The 16,427-nt window shown below is 42.4% G+C and overlaps 1 protein-coding gene and 1 long non-coding RNA gene across 3 annotated transcripts in view; both read left to right on the top strand.

The window, feature by feature from the left end:
• The window catches only part of LOC138761756 (uncharacterized), a 46,165-nt gene extending 44,204 nt beyond the window's left edge, over positions 1–1,961 (top strand). For both annotated transcript variants that reach the window (XR_011356490.1, XR_011356488.1), the window contains one exon: positions 504–1,961. This is a non-coding gene — a long non-coding RNA (uncharacterized lncRNA). The remainder of the gene's footprint in view (positions 1–503) is intronic.
• A 10,412-nt stretch (positions 1,962–12,373) lies between these two features.
• Positions 12,374–16,427, top strand: part of LOC138762445 (microtubule-associated protein 2-like) — a 434,932-nt gene continuing 430,878 nt past the window's right edge. Inside the window, exon 1 of the mRNA XM_069936203.1 lies at positions 12,374–12,613. The gene's annotated coding sequence lies outside the window, so the exon portion shown is untranslated. The remainder of the gene's footprint in view (positions 12,614–16,427) is intronic.

Genomic DNA, 16,427 nt, shown 5'->3' with positions numbered 1-16,427 from the left:
AGCATAGAAGGTTGAGAGGGGATTTGATAGAGGTAGATAAGATTATGTGAGGGATAGATAGAGTTGATGTGGATATGCCTTTTCCATTGAGAGTAAGAGAGATTGAAGCAAGAGGTCATGAGTTAAGAGTTAAGGGACAAAAGTTTAGAAGTAACATGAGGGGAACTTCTTTACTCAGAGTGGTGACTGTGTGGAATGAGCTTCCAGGAGAAGTAGTGGTGGCAGGGTCAATTTTTTCATTTAAGAAAAAATTGGATAGGTATATGGATGGGTGGGGAATGGAGGGTTATGGGCAGGGTGCAGGTAGGTGGGGCTAGAGGAGAGGACTTAGTTTGGTGTGGACTAGAAGGACCGAGATGGCCTGTTTCTGTGCTGTAATTGTTCTATGGTTATCTGGATATTTTGGAAGTGGCCTAGACAGAGTCCCTGGATGTATCCTCCATGTCTGCACAGACCAGCTTGCATGAGTATTCACAGAGATCTTCACTCTCTCTTTCTGACAGGTTGAAGTATCCTATCATCCAGGTGCCGAATAAGAATGTAGTGACAGACCTAATGGCGAAGAAATTCAAGAAAATGCATGTATTAGGATACATGGATAAAACAAGAATGCTTTATTGTACATTTCATAAATCCACCTAGAGTAGATTATGATACAAGTACACAATCCTTTATCCGGAACCCTTGGGGGACAGTATGTTCCGAATTTTGGAATTTTCCAGATTTCGGAAAGCCAGATTTAAGCCCACCCGAATTGTGCTGCCGTATCCACCCCCACCCCCTTCCAGTCGCACTACCGTCTCCCCCCCCTCACCCGCCCGACTTGCGCTGCTGGTCTCCCCCCTCCCGCCCCGCCCACCCGACTCGCGCTGCCCAACTCTCCCCCTCGCCCACCCGACTCGTCTTTCTTCCCACTTGCCAGAATTTGGAGCTTTCCGGATTTTAAATGTCCGGATAAAGGATCTTGTATCTGTATTACATATCACTGATACTAATTTAATATTGAAACAAATCCTTGACAGGAACATGAATGTCTTGCCATCAGCAGTCCTATCCAATATTTTAAAGTCTGGAACAGAAAGGTTTGTGTGCCAGATTTCCAACGAAAGGGATTGTAAGTGTCATCTAACTGCACTTTACTTCACTGCAATGAGTTAGATCATCCCAATGTTATCAAAGTATTTTGCTGTCCTATAATATAATTACTGCTATAGAATGCTTGAATGAAAAACTGAGGTATGTATTTAATTTTATAGAATTTTTGTGCATTAACAACCGTCTCTTAAGTGAACTTACTTTGATTGATTATGATCAGTTCTCCCATTAAACTCAAATGATTTGTTGAATGGCAAGGACTAAGATCCAGGATTAAACAAACAAGTCATGGTGGTAAATAACATCAGGTCAATCAGAATCTACTGAGAGAACAAGTTTATTTCAGGAACGTTGCTGCTATTCAATAGAATAGAAAATAAAAGCAGATGCTACATTTTAGTAGAAATATAGCAAGAGAAAGTATTAATGTAATGAAATTTTACATCTTTAATAATATCTCAACATTATTAGAGATCTAACAGAAATGGTGACCATAGCTACTTTTATTGAAATATATAATCTGGGAGATGTTTGCCTGCAGCTGATCTGTGTAGTATCATTTTAGGAAAATATGCTGAAAAGCAATTGTCCATCTTACTCATCTAATTAAAGATGGAAAAATAGGAAGTCTCCAAAGAAATAAAATTCTCACTCTATTTTCCCATGTCTCTCTCTGCTCCTGCATAATCTTTGAGGAGTTTCTCTTCTGTCAAGATAAATAAATGAGGAAAGCTATTTGGTCCTTTATTAATTTCCCAAGAATGTTGTACCTTTGCACCATGTAATAGTTTTGTAAAAGGATTCCCTTCATGTATAAAAATTCTTGATATTAGTTCTTCCATTATTTACTTGTTTTTCAAAATCATTCTCCCCAATTCATTTCTATTCATCTTCATTACCATTTTTCTGACACTTTTTGACATCTCTTTTGTTTCCATTTGTTCTTGTCTCTCTACCTTCCTCATTAAACCATCCATAATCTGTAGTTTATTATGCTTCCCTTTCTTCTTCTCACCCTCTTCTTCTATTTTTATTTTCATTTTCTTTCTTTCAATATTCTGGTTCATTTTTATTTTTGAAAAACTTTCCACATTTCCCCCCACCCCCCCTCCCCCAGAACAGCTTGTTTTTTTCTGCTTCAATGCAATCACATCCTCTTTTTGATTTACACATACACTGTTTCCTTTAACTATATTTCCACTATTCCTCATTTATATGGTTATTTTTTTATCCCAGCTCTGCTCCCTCCTCCACTCCTCACCACTTTTCTTGTTTGCATCCTTTTACCTTTCTGCTTTTATGTTTTTCTCTCTGTTGATTCATGATGAACCTTTTTTAGCTTTCATTCAAGATCAAGATCCAATTTATTGTCACAGTAATAAAACAGTGACCTATTACATGAAATTCCTTTTTACCTGCTGCAAGGCAGATAGATCGCCACTGGTAGAGATTGCCTGGGCACATTTCTTACAGTTAGATGCAGTCAGAGAAAGAGAAGCAAAGGAGAGTCCCTCCAGAGTCACTGAGTGTCCATAGATTCGCCTCCAGCACCTCTGCAGCCACCCAGAGTCCAGTCCAAACCAGAGGCGTCCTGAACTCCAGATCTGGACCTCCAACATGTTCAGAGATCCTTCGGTGCCCTTGGTATCTCTTCACATCCTAGTTCCAATACCCGGTATTCCTCCAGCCAGTTCGAGCCAGTCTCCGGCAGTCCACACCCTGGTGCAACTCTCCTGACAGCAGACTCCAGCAGCCTCACCTTGAGTCACCAGCATCCCACCACTTGCATTGGTCCCTCAGCTGCAGAGCCTCCTCATTCGTCCACCTCCATGGTCATAGTCCTGTGGGTTGTCTCTTCCGCTTCTCCTTCTCAGACAGGTGTTGATCTTCCCAACCTTTGGTGCCCTGCTCCAGTCCTCAGGTTCCCCAGAGATTGCAGCCCCTCGTGGCTGCTGCCCATTAACAGGCATCACCATCTTGGGCACAGACCTCAAGGTCATGGGATCTCAAATAAGACCACTCTCAGCTCCCTCAACAGACTGTTCAAAGACTGTGTGGAGCTGATTGCAGTTGACTGGGCGGCTGGACTGTGCAGGAGAGCTGCATCTCCACTTCTTCACTCCTCACAGGTCCAGCAGCACCACCATCTTGAATTCCCTCAACTGTCAACAATTTTGGTTGCTCTAAGGGCAAGCTGAGTTAGTTATCAAAACATTTTTTGAGTAAAGATGAAGGTCCTCAAGATGAGTAAGAAAATCGATGGCTATTCAAGCAAAGGGAGAACACAGCTGGAGATGGGGGCAAGAAGGGCATTGTAGGAGGTGGCTACACCTCTAGGTCCAGATCTAGCCCTCGAGATGGCTTGCATCTCTTTTGCAAATCATCATTTGTTCTAATATATTTCTAATACAGCTTCTGACCAGTAGAGGGTATTTCGAAGCTTGCTATAGTAGACCTTGAAGAATGAATCCAAGCTGTAATACAGAAACTTCACTTCCTCCTCATAGATCAAAACAGGTAGAATAAATTCAGTTCAAACAATAACTAAATGCAGCTAATTTTGAAAATTGGAAATATATAAACAAAGATTGCTGGAAATACTCGTGGGGAAATCAGGCAGTGACCGTCAAGAAGGGAAAACAGCAATTAAAGAGTCAGGTTGATATCCTTTCACCAGAGATGGAAGAAATTAAAGAGCTAAGATTTATAACACAACCAAGAAACTATGGAAGGGGAAGGGAAGGGAGATTGAAATGCTTGGGATGATGTTTAGGAAAAAATAGCACTATTTAGCTGGATGGGACAAATCTGCAATGCATGTCTTCTCCAAGGTGCTCACATAAGAATTAGATATTTGATTTGCAATTTTTACTTTTTTTCTAGTTGTATCCATAATAACATATTAAATATAATAAGGCAGAATATACTGAATGAGAATGACTTATTTTGGTTACAGTTTTTATTGATATGTACATTTTGCTGTCTCTTTATGTTTTGGGAACAGTTGCAGCTCATAATCATACTCAGTTATTCAGGCATTCCAGCAATACCAGCCTTTTTTTTAAATGTTTTATTTTTTGTTTCTTTTTCAAAAATTCTTTATAATAACATTTTAAATATACAATATATTAAACTTTTTCTCACAAAAAAAGTCCCTCCCTCCTTCCCATACATACAGATCTAGCCCACGAGATGTCAGACAGACCTTACAAATATTTTAAGTATATAGAATATAGCTGGGGAAACTATGTTTTTGTATATATATATATAATAGTTACTTTTATACCCTTTTATGTTCCTTTTTATTACTGTATCTGGGCCCCTATGTGGTCCAGATATGGCAGCCAGACCTTTACAAAAGTGTCATATTGATTTTTTAAGTTGTATGTGATTTTTTTTCCAATAGTTATACTGCTGTTCATTCCTGCAGTCCATCGTGCTATAAGTAGAGGGGAGTCAACCTTCCAAGTGACCGGGATACATTTTTTCGCTACCACCAGTGCTATTTTTATAAATGAGATTTAATATTTGGTCAATTTGTTGCTTATTTCCATGAAACTACCTAATAGATATAGCTCCGGGTCACCCATGAAAGCCACCCCTATTATTCTGGTTAATTTTTCTGCAATTTTTTGCCTAAATGGCCTTCAGCAATAGGATCCTTAACACTTCTGGAATGTCTGCATGTCAAAGCTTGTAAATACCACCTTCTATTAATCCATGACAACCACATCAGCACCAACACATTGCATAACATTCACTGACATTTTGCCCTTGCCCTTGTTAGACAAGAGGCTGCAGGGATAACCACTTTACCCTCATTCTTCCCCCATGTTGCAAACTCTACTAACCATCATGGGAATACCTCATGTTGAATTTTTGGCTTGCACTGGAGCTAAATATATGAATTAAGGCAATGGCCTTCTACCTGATCATCCTTTAAATATCTTTCTCCCATCCTATCACATCATCAGCTGAATGTGGCCAGCTACCTGGTTCTGCTCCAGTGTTCGAGTTTGCATATAATTTACATGGGGGCCAGGCAAATACTGGAAGAATTTCTTGACTAGTGCTAGGTTAGACCTCATACAGAAACTTGAATGAAGAATATTGATTTCAAGTATGTGTTTTCTTTAATGGCATTAAAGCTTTTGATAGTTTAAATATCTCAAATGATTTATTCATTTTTATTAATAGTTCTAAAATGTTTTCATTGTTAATTTTTATTAGCAGAAAACACGGTCTTTGATCTGTTTTTAGCCAGTTCTGGTCCATCAATGTTTCAATTTTCAATGGTCTGCTCCTTTACATTTTGTGTGGGAGCATAGCATTCAATGTGTCCACACAAACCATGTTTGTGCCTGTTGAGCACCTGTGTCTTCAGTTACATCATCACCGCATAATCCTTGTCATCTAATAACTACTCTTTAATGTGCTATGGTTATTCAAATGGATCAAGAAACTAGGCACTGACTGGCAGAATTCAATGCTGATTGCCACACACTATCTGAATGCTGAGGAAGTGGATTAAATTCTGATGCTGTTGTCAATATCCTGATACTTTATATTGTCTTAGCAAAGCATTTCTGTTCAAATCTTATGCAAGAGAAGGGAGTCAAGAATAGAATGTTTCAGCCTGGATATAACCAAGTCAAATTAAGTTTATTGTCATCTGATTGAACAAATGCAACCTGACGAAACTGTTCTCCAGTCCTTGGTGCAAAACATGCAAACACAAAAAACCAGATACAGACAAACAATACATGTGCAATATTCATATATACAGATAAATAAATATTGTTTCATAAATATGACAGTCTTGGATGGTTAATGTGAGCAGTTATTTTGGTCGTTCAGCATTCTCTCTGCCCATGGGAAGAAACTGTTCCTCAGCCTGGTAATGCCGGCTCTGATATTCCTGTGTATCTATTTCCCGATGGGAGCAGCTGAAAGATGCTGTATATGGATGAATAAGTCCTTAATGAATTTGCACACCCTCGTCAGACAACGATCCTGGTAGATCATGTCAATGAGAGGCGGAGAGAACCTCTAGTGATTCCTTCTGACGCTCTTATAGTCCTGTGGTTTGACCTCCAATCCATTTCTCTGCAGCAACTGTCCATACTGTAATGCAGCTGGACAGAACATTCTCGATAGAGCTCCTATAGAAGGTTGACATAATGACAGTGAACTCCAAGGAACTTGGTGCTCTCCACTACAGAGTTGTTGATGTGTCATGGAGGATGGACATTCCTGTTCCTCCTGAAGTCCATGATCAGCTCCTTCATCTTGTTCATGTTGAGACTTGGGTTCTTATTCTCATGTAGCTAGCTGGTACAAGCTATGGCTCTAAGGAGCCTATAGCACAGGAGAGGTTAGCTTAGAAAGAACACTCTGTTCCCAGAAAAAAACGACACAAACCCTAGTTGGGTGTAGTTAACACACTCAGCTTTATTGGGCTCACAGCCCTGCTTTTATTCTCAAATTGAGGGGTGTAGTCAAAACCCTCTTAGCACTGGTTGGTGTGTTTGTGATCCGCTTTCCATGATAGGCCAGTTAAGCTCTTTTGGTTGTGGCTAATTGGAGTCAGCGCTGTGGGCCTCGTGCAGCCTGCTGGATTGTTGCGTTTGCCCTTCATTTTGTGAGGCCCCGTGGGGGAGCTGTGAAGGGCCGCCCCACTCACATCATATCATGAGATTTTCTGTCTCTTCTCTTTAGTGTTGATGAGGCCAACTACTGTTGTGTCATCTGCAAATTTGATGATACTGTTGGAGCTGGATCTGGCCATGCAGTCGTGGGTCAGTAGCTTGAACAGGAGAGGCTGAGGACACAGCTCTGAGGTGTGCCAGTGCTCAGTGTGATGGTGCTCAATGTTCTGCTACCAACCATGACAGACTGTGGTCTTTCTGTTAGGAAATCCATAATCCAGTTACAGAGGTATGAATGTTCCAAGGCTAAAAATAAAATACATGTACTGCAAATGCAAAATAGCTGAAATAATTTTTTTTTAAAAACAGAAAATGCTATAATTACTCTGATCATGGAGGATCAGTGGAGAGAGAAATAGAGTTTACTTGCCAGGTTTATGGGCTTTCATTAGAATTAGCAAAATTAGAGATAATGTGATTCTTGAGGAACTCTGGAAATGTGAGATGCCAACACTGTCGGCTGATATTCCAAAACAGTTCAATTCATTGCTGAGTCTGGTTTACTAAAAATTAAGTTGAGTTTTAATTTCAACTGTAACAATAATGATTTATTGAAACCCCAATTTAACGTGACCCTGCTTTATTCGCGATGAGATTTTATGGACCCCAGCAATCACAGTATAACAAGGTCACACTGTAGCATTATTGGATGCAGTCCTGGGATGAGAAGGTTGTTTTATCAAGAGAAGCTAGATAACTATTCTTTGGAGCTTAGAAGATTGAGGGATGATTTTATTCTAAGATCCTAAGCGGATGTGAGACAACTGAACACCCAACTTCTCAACGCCCCAACATATGAGTGAGCTCCCATAATATTGTTAAATTCAGTGTGCATATCAATATTACTTCCTATGAAGAGCAGAACGAGTTTCTTCTCTTTATCTCAATCTTTAATAATTGTTTTTCTTGTAAGTCTTAATGCATTGTTGATGCTATTCATTACAATACTCTGTAGATATTGAATGAATCTTGTGTATTTTCCAACTTCTGGATGAAATTATCCTTTGGGTGTGTAAAAATAGAACCCATTCTTAAACTGGTGACAGCCTGTATTTCCACAAATGGGAGAATCACAAACAAGGGGATATAGCTACATCATAAGTGCTAACACTGCATCCACAGGAAGTAATAGGCAATCATTGTTTTGGGCTTGAGCCCTTTGCCAGGAATTCCACCCCCCACAACCCCCTCCTCCCTGCTGACTCTATACCTTCCAGCCATGCTCTCCTTGAGACAGAACATTCTGTCCTAGTAGAAGCAAAAAAAAATCCTTTTATTTCTTACACACAACCGCAGCATTTACAAATGTTCTTGTTTAACATAATAAGGGCTGTAAGTTAAAAAATTATGGAATTGCATGCAGAACTTTCTTCCCTCAGAGGGTAGTAAATCTCTAGAAATTCTTGCCACTGAGATCATTTTACATATTTAAAGTGGATTTATATAAATCAAAGGTTGTGGCGAACTGGCATAAAAAAGGAATTGAGGTCAGTATATATAAGCCATGACAGAGGAGCACCAAAGAAGAGGTACAAGGACTGCCTAAAGAAATCTCTTGGTGCCTGCCACATTGACCACCGCCAGTGGGCTGATATCGCCTCAAACCGTGCATCTTGGCGCCTCATAGTTCGGCGGGCAGCAACCTCCTTTGAAGAAGACCGCAAAGCCCACCTCACTGACAAAAGGCAAAGGAGGAAAAACCCAACACCCAACCCCAACCAACCAATTTTCCCCTGCAACCGTGTCTGCCTCTCCCGCATCGGACTTATCAGCCACAAACGAGCCTGCAGCTGACGTGGACATTTACCCCCTCTATAAATCTTCGTCCGCGATGCCAAGCCAAAGAAAAAGAAAAGAAATATTGAATGGCGGGTCACCTTGAGAGAATTGTAACCTAATCATACTCTTACTTTCCTCAGTTTGATACATGGTACCATTGAAGAGAAATTACACAGTTGAAGAAATTGTAAGAATGGAAGGTGGTTGTAAATGCAGACGAGGTTGTTTTGGGAAGTTGTGAATTTTCAGTGGATTCTCCCTGAAATGGATATTTGGAAATCAAGAAAGAATTTAATTTGGACTACATGAAATCTGGAAGAACATTGGTGAAATTTTTGAAATCTGTATGGGAGCAAGAAAACAGCACTGATCAACATAAGGGTAAAAGAATTGTAGCAAAATACTTAAGATGTTGTTAATGTGAAACAAAAACAGAAAATGCCAGAAACACACAGGTCAAGCCGCTTCCATGAAGAAATACGGATTCTACAATCCAAGACACCAGAACAGCTTTCTGTCCAGTTCTAACAGTCATTCACCTGAAAGGATGACTGTTTTCTCTCTCTCAAGATACATCACCTGTTGAATGTTTTCCAGAATTTCTTGGTTTTGTTGCAGGATAAGAAGATTTACTAAAATGTTGCCTGGATTGCAGTATCTAGAATACTGAGAAAGATTGAGTAGACTGAGTCTTTATTCATTGGAGTGTAGAAGGTTGAGGGGGGATTTCATAGAGGTATATAAAATTATGAGGGGAATAGTAGAGTAGATGTGAATAGGCTCTTCCCTTTGAGGGTAGGAGAGATTGGAACGAGGGGTCATAATTTAAGGGTTGGGGAAAAAACTTTAGAAGTAACATCAGAGGAAACTTCTTCACTCAGAGAGTGGTGGCTGAATGGAATGACCTTCTGGAAGAGGTGGTTGCAGCAGGGTCAATTTTGTCACTTAAGAGGGGGTTGGAGGGTTATGGGCAGGGAGCAGGTGAACTAGTGGAGTTCACTTAAATTGGTGTGGACTAGAAAGGCCGATATGGCCTGTTTCTGAACTGTAATTGATATATGGTTATATAAGGTGACAGAGGGTGCCATCCTTGGAATTATGCAAGTTTCCAATGGCTACAAGGAGGAAGTGTAAAGAGTTGTTCAACTTGTCAAAGTTCAGTCAGGCAGATTGTGGGGGGGGGGGGGGAGGGTGTGGAGGGGAACTAGTTCAGGGATGGAAGTGCAGAGGGATTGAATATCCCTGATGAAAACAAACTACTTGGGCCAGGAACCTTTTAAAATTATAAGTGTCAAGAGGTATCCTGTCCAATCAAGACATATTTGTGAGATGATGCCTCAAGAAGGCATTATTAGGATATCTATCCATCATCCTTGTCACAATCTCTTCTTACTGCTACCTTCCAGTGAGGGTAGAGAAACCCATGGACCTGCACCTCTAGGGTCACTGATTTTTTTCAATAGACCCTAACACCAGTGATCTGCTTGGATTATTGAAACAGTACATTTTCTCAAATGCAATTGTGAATATTCACCAATGTATTCGTCAAAGATCAAATTTACCGTCAGAGTACATACATAACATCACAAACAACCCTGAGATTCTTGACCCTGCGGGCCAGACAGAATTTCTACTTATTGATAACTGTAAACGGCACTCAAGATTGAAGATAAGCATATAAAGGAGAGAAATGTAAACAAACTGGATGTGCAATACAGAGAAAAAAATCAGTAATAAATAATATGCAAAATAATGATTCTCTGATTGAGTCTGTTGTTTGGGATTCTGATGGTGGAGGGATAGCCACTGTCCCCCTCAACCTGAACCTCTACCTCTTTCCTGGTGGCAGCAGCGAGAACAGAGCATGACCTGGAAAGTATGTGTGGGGTTGGGAGGTGGTGCATCCTTGATGATTGCTGCTCTCTCTGGATGGTGGGGAGAGTTTTGCGGGTGATGTACTTTTCTATTTAGAACCCTTTTTTTTGTTCTCTCTCGTGGCGCAATACTTTGTTAGTTTGTTGGATGCACCTGAATGGAGCAGGCAAGAATTTCATTGCATCCATGCAGTGACAGAAGACTGAGCATCATCACTTGTAGGTGGAAAGCGTTTGGTGGATGGGGAAAAGAGGGTAGAACAAGGGCAGGCAGAAATAATGGGACTGTTGGGACAGCCTCTGCTTCTGACTCAAGGGGAGGGGGTAGGGACGGACTGTTTGCCTTGAGAATGAATCTGAATGTAGGTCTTGACCTGTGCTGAGGTTGGCAATGGTAGAAGTTCCAATCTGAAAGCCTGGCGAGACCGGGAGGGTTGGATGTGGAGAAACGCCTCGATTGGCGCCCTAGTCACATCCCGCTGTGGGATGCACACCTCACCAGAGGTCCCCACTGCGCCTGCACACGGGGGCCTTGACCGCCCGACCCCTCGCTGGTCGGAACGGGGCGGCCCGATCAGCTCCTCCTCACGGACGAGGCGCGAACGCCCCTCTCCCCCGGGCGCGCGCCGCGTTGAAAGTGGGCTGGATGCGCCCCGCCCGCGCGCTCCTTCCTTTCCACGCGCGAGCGCCCGCCCGCCCGCCGCCGCCGCCGCGAGCGGAGCCCCTCCCTCACTCTCCGTCTGTCTGACTCAGTCGGTCCGTGCTGAGCCGGTGGGTGAGCGGGTCCTCGACGAGCCCAGGTAGGTGTGGAGCCGGAGAAAAGGGTTTTGGTGGTCAAGCCCGAGTGGCGGCGGGCGGCTCGGGTCGAGACAGGCTGCAGTCTGGAATCAAACAGTTCGTTCGGGAGCTGTGGTCCAGGGCGGATGATGGGCAGCACTGACAGTCGCCACCAGTGCAGAATGCTGCAGTTGGGGTGGGGGTTGCTGCTTTTGTTCCTTTCTTCTTCCACTGCTGCAACCTGGCCCCTTCAGTGCTGCCCCCAACATGGAAATCGCAGCCTCTCTCCTTGGTCCTACCTATTCTATCCTTTTCAGCACCGTCATCCATTATTGGTAACGAGCTGCTCTACAAACATCAGGCTTAGGGCTGCAGTCCCCCACCACCCCACACCGAAGCAAGTCAATTGGACGTGGAGAGGGGGAAAAAAATAGGCGCATAAACTGACATGTCTTTGTCTGCCTTTGGAAATGTCAGGAAAATTGTGCGTCTCTGAATTGAGCCACCGGTCCGTGGACTGATTCTGGGAGGCAGGGCAGGGCAGGGGAGGTTGGGCGATCTCTTTTGTTCTGTCCAGCATTTTCTTCATTTCTGAATTACATTCGGACTCGGTGCTCGTTGACGGACCAGAAGAAGCGCAATGGAGAGGGCACTGGGCATTGCCACCGTAATGGCATTGCCACCATTTCCCGAAGCCATGAACGCCACGGGCGCGAGTGCAAACCTGTTCCACTGATGGTCGGGGAAGGAGGGCGATTGTTTTCTGCTCTGATCCCATCTACCTTTTGGAACTACAACTCTGCATGAGTGTGTGATTCTTCGGGAGAATCGTGAGACATTGCCGAAGTGACAGGCGAGTTCAGCGCAAATGCCTCCTCCCTCGGCCAGCGGATTAACCGCACGGTATCCCTGCCTTTTGCACAGGGAAGGGGATTGGTGTGCTGCAGTGGCTTTGGCTCTCTTGCAGGGGAGGGGAGGGGAGGGGAGGGGGGGGGGGTAATGTTCCGATTCCGGAATGCGCATGCGCCTCGGTTCGACTCAGCTTCCTCACAGGGCGCGTGTCAGCAGTGCTGATGATCACAAAGGGGAGAGTTGCAGCAGAACCCACCTGCCTGCCAGATGGTGCTGGGAGTAGGGGCCGCCCAGCTCTCCTCTTTGCACTGCAAGTGAATTTTGGTTTGCTCATTGAGTCACTTGCAAATAGTCATTGGGCGCGTTGATTCCTTTGTTCAGCGGAAGACTCAGCTTTTGTGACACTTACCTGTGGTTCAATGCGATTTCAAATTGCTAATTGAAGCAATTTCTGGGGAATGATACATCCAGAGTTTTGGAACAAAACTGGCCTCTCAATGCAATTATCTTAATTAAAAAAAAACCCAGGTAGGTTATAACTTGTAAATGACAACTGGAGAGTAAAATAAGCTGCTATTTTCTGCGTTATCAATGGCTGTGAACACTGAAAGCTCGTGGCAAGCCAACTGAGGGAAATACTAACCTTCTATCATCCTTTTTTTTTATTGTTCTGAATCATTGGTATATGTTGTGTCCTAGGAGGAGTTCCAGTTACGTCATAAACCACATGAAGCTAACTGGTTTGTGATTGCCATCTCTGGTTACCATTTTAAAACCTATTTTGCTCTCTGGAGTTTATATTGTCTGTTTGTCCAACTCCTTTTGGTATTTCCTGAATTGGCTCATTGCTTATGACCTTTGAAAAATGGCTGAAGTTTGTGCAAATTACAGACAGCCTAATTTGGTTAATCTTATTGTGATATTTCTTAGCAAGTCATCAGACATTCACTAATTTAATGAGGTTGGCCATCAAGACTATTGTACAAATAATGTTAATCCTCCTTCCTTCCTGTATTCTCCCTTCCATACCTCGTGTAAGGTGGCGACTAGCTCTCTACCATAGCTCCACAGATATCAACAGCCCACTCTTAATTTGCCTGACTTGTTTGCTATGTCTAGACAGTAATCGTCAGCATGTTTCTGACTGAGGGATTGGGCATACGAACAAAGCCTGATAAACCCGTCATCTGTTTCTCTGTAGATACACCTCTGCTAGAGGTCAGCGAAGAGCAGCGTGGAACAGGAAGAATTCCTGTTTGATTTTCCACCCTTGCAACTGGGCCTAGAGCTGTATACTTGTGGCTACCCTGAAAATTACCGTTGTCAAATCTCAGACTTTCTTGGTACTTGTGTTCTAGTACATGTGGCGCGCCAGCCAAAATTATATTGACTTTGACAAAGACTCTTTTGTTTGAGGTGACATTTCCAGAAAATATGTTTATGAAACCCATTATAAGGGGAGTAAAGTAGGCAAACTTAAATGATAGAATTGCTGGAGTAGTTTGGGGTTCTGTCTTAAAGTTAATATCACACTATATCTATTGAGCTTAAATAGTGAATACTGTTTTAAAAGTTGTGACATGAAATTTATGATGAACTGCAGCTTTTATTTTTGCAGTTGTGTGAAAATAAGTAATTATTTGCTGCTGGAGCAGCTACCAGAATAATCTTGTTTGGATGGATCTAAGTTTTTACTTTCCAAGGAATGGAAAAACTAACCTAATAGGTTTACTTTTATAATTGCCCTCTTTCTGCATTGCTGTGTTCATACTTTTTTTTGTATATTACATGCCACTAGAACTTGATACTTTTCCTCAGTAGAATTTGCTTTAACAGTCATTAAGGTTAAACATTTTCTTCAGCAGTGTACATTACATTTTGTCTAATACTAAGTATAGCACAAATACAGTGTAAAGATATAATTAAAGTTACTGCACTCATAGATTTAGTCTTACATGGATTATGATCCATTCCTTTACAATAGCCACCAGGTAAAATAAGAAAATGGGTAGATGTTCCACTGCTGCTCTCCAGCCACATGGAGGTGCATTGGAGCAACCAAGTTTAAGGCACTCGGATAATTAATTATTTTCACTCACCTGAATACAAGTGATTTTTTTTTTTTTGCTTGGGCGTCATTTAATGATCAATTTGTGATATCATCCATTAACTGTTACTCTCACTATAAATGAGAGAAAGTGTGTAATTTTTTTAAACAGGAGGTCCAGAATGACAAATTACAGGCCCTGGTTGCAGTTCTGCGTACTTTCAACATAGTTAATTGTTGAGAGTCGTACAGGAAATGGACCCTTTGGCCCATCAAGGTTAAGCCAAATTCTTTTCTCATCTATATATCTCATTTGGCTGTATCCAGTCTAAGTCCCTGTCTAAATGGTGGTTGCATCTGACTCCACCACTATCTCTGGCAGTGAGTTCGAAATATCAACAATTTTCAGTGTTTATTTTTAAAGTTACCACATCCCTTTTCAAACTTTTTCTCACCTGAAGCTTATGCCCTCTTGTTTTTAATGCCCCAATCGTGTGAAAAAAATTCTTACTATTTCCTTTATCTGTGTCTGTTATATTTTATTATCCCAAAAACACCCCAAAATGCTGGAGGAACTCAGCTGATCTTCTCAGCATCTATAAAAAGCAAACGTTTCGGGCCTGAGCCCTTCTTCAAGGAAAAAGCAGAATGAGCCAAGAGCAGGAAATCTCAGAATTCAGACAGTGGCGGCTGGGGGAAGAATCCAGATCAACAAAAGGGGTTATTGAGATATGATAAGGGACAAGATAAAAATTTATCATGTTTGTGTGAAAGAAGACAGAAGGAAGAAATAGCTGGGGAAGGAGACAGGGAAAGAAGTGAAGGGTGGGGGGGGGGGGGGGTTTAAACAAAAGCTGGAGAAGTCAGTTGGAGTGTGCTCAGTTAGAATATGAGGTGTTGCGCCTCCAATTTGTAAGTGGTGTTAGTCTGGCAGTATAAGACCATCGATGGACATGTCAGCAAGGTTATGGGGTGGAGAATTGGAATTGGTGCCCACTGGGAGATCCATGCTATTGAGGTGAATGGCTGCTGTCCTCCAGCTGGATGGCATTAATATAGACTTCTCTGACTTTTGAAAGCCCCCTGCCCTGCCACTTCTTCCCTGCCACCTTTTCCCATCTTAATTTCTCCCTTGTCTCCTTTTGTTCGAACATGATAAATTCTTACTTCATACTTTTTCCAATTAACGCCACTCGCAAATTGGAGGAACAACACCTCATCTTCTGATTGGCCATCCTCCAACTGGATGGCATTAATATCGACTTCTCTGTGCCTTTCAATATGATCATGGGTGTTTGTATGTGTGTTTATAGCTCGAGCCCTTCAAGGAATAAGCAGAATGATCCAGAAGCAGAAGGTCTCAGAATTCAGTCAATATTGGCTGGGGAAGGAATCTAGACCAACAAAAGGTGTTAGTGTGTGTGTGTGTGTGTGTGTGTGTGTGTGTGTGTGTGTGTGTGTGTGTGTGTGTGTGTGTGTGTGTGTGTGTGTGTGTGTGTGTGTGTAAAATGTACATGGTGGGCCCAGCGCTGATCCCTGTGGCACTCTACTAACTACTGATTGCCAACTAGAGAAACACCCATTTATCCCAACTCTACCTTCTATCTGTTAACCAATACTCTATCCATGCTGATACATTAACCCCAACTCAGCGTCCCGATCTTATGTATGGGTCCTGGTGAGCCATTTCCCTCCCCATCCCCCAACAGTGAAGTTTCTGTTTTATTTTATGCTTGGTAACAGGCCCTTTTGGCCCATGAGCCTGTGCCCCCCAAATATGCCCAAGTGACCTACAAGCCCTGGTATGTTTTGAACCGGAGATGATTGCAGGGGACCTCTGCACTACCTTCCTGCTGCTGTTCTGCCTGATAGTTATTGATTTCCCAATCTTTCACACAAAGATGGTGTGACCAGTCACTGAATGTGCCATTCATGACATTCTCAGCATTGAGGGTGAAATTGAATCCACATGCTCCAATGACATCATTTGGTCTATACTTCCTGTGCTGCTGGCATCCCTGAGTTCTCACACAGTGTAAGAGGATCATGACATGGGTGTGTGGTTATCTGCCATCAGCAAAAGTTTAGAGAGGAAAAGATTCCTGGCTGGCTTATGAGGAAGGAAAAAGTGGAGCCTTACCTTGACCTTATCCAGTGCTACCCCCCTTCCTCATCAAGGCCTGGTGGTCACCAAAGCACCCACTTAGCCAGCAGCACTTGAAAGTCTGAGAAGCTCTTTTCCATAATTGATGCTCTGCTATAGCCTTTCTTCCTTTTCTATTTGACTTAAACTAG

The sequence above is a fragment of the Narcine bancroftii genome, chromosome 4 (assembly GCF_036971445.1).
Source record: "Narcine bancroftii isolate sNarBan1 chromosome 4, sNarBan1.hap1, whole genome shotgun sequence".
Classification (NCBI taxonomy): Eukaryota; Metazoa; Chordata; class Chondrichthyes; order Torpediniformes; family Narcinidae; genus Narcine; species Narcine bancroftii.
Note: the sequence above shows the minus strand (reverse complement) of the source record. Positions and strands in the feature narration are given on the sequence as shown.